We start from the raw sequence: 325 nt of genomic DNA on the forward strand, positions 1-325 counted from the left end.
AAATTAAACACAACAGACACACACACACACACACAATATACACACACACACACACAATTTTTGGATTTAAAAGAGATATAGGGTGGAGAGGGGGGTAATTATATTGTGTTTTGTGTATTAGTATTTTTAGACATATGTTCAAAGGATGGAGCTTTCTTCAGAGAGAGAGAGAGAGAGAGAGAGAGAGAGAGTGACATTGTAATATTTTAGACACAAGCGGGACATGTAGCTTATCTTTCAGAGGAAGAGGTGAGGAGAAGGGAGAGGAAAGAGAGAGAGAGAGAGAGAGAGAGAGAGAGAGAGAGAGAGAGAGAAATTTTTGTTG

The sequence above is a fragment of the Portunus trituberculatus genome, chromosome 47 (assembly GCF_017591435.1).
Source record: "Portunus trituberculatus isolate SZX2019 chromosome 47, ASM1759143v1, whole genome shotgun sequence".
In the NCBI taxonomy this organism is placed as follows: domain Eukaryota; kingdom Metazoa; phylum Arthropoda; class Malacostraca; order Decapoda; family Portunidae; genus Portunus; species Portunus trituberculatus.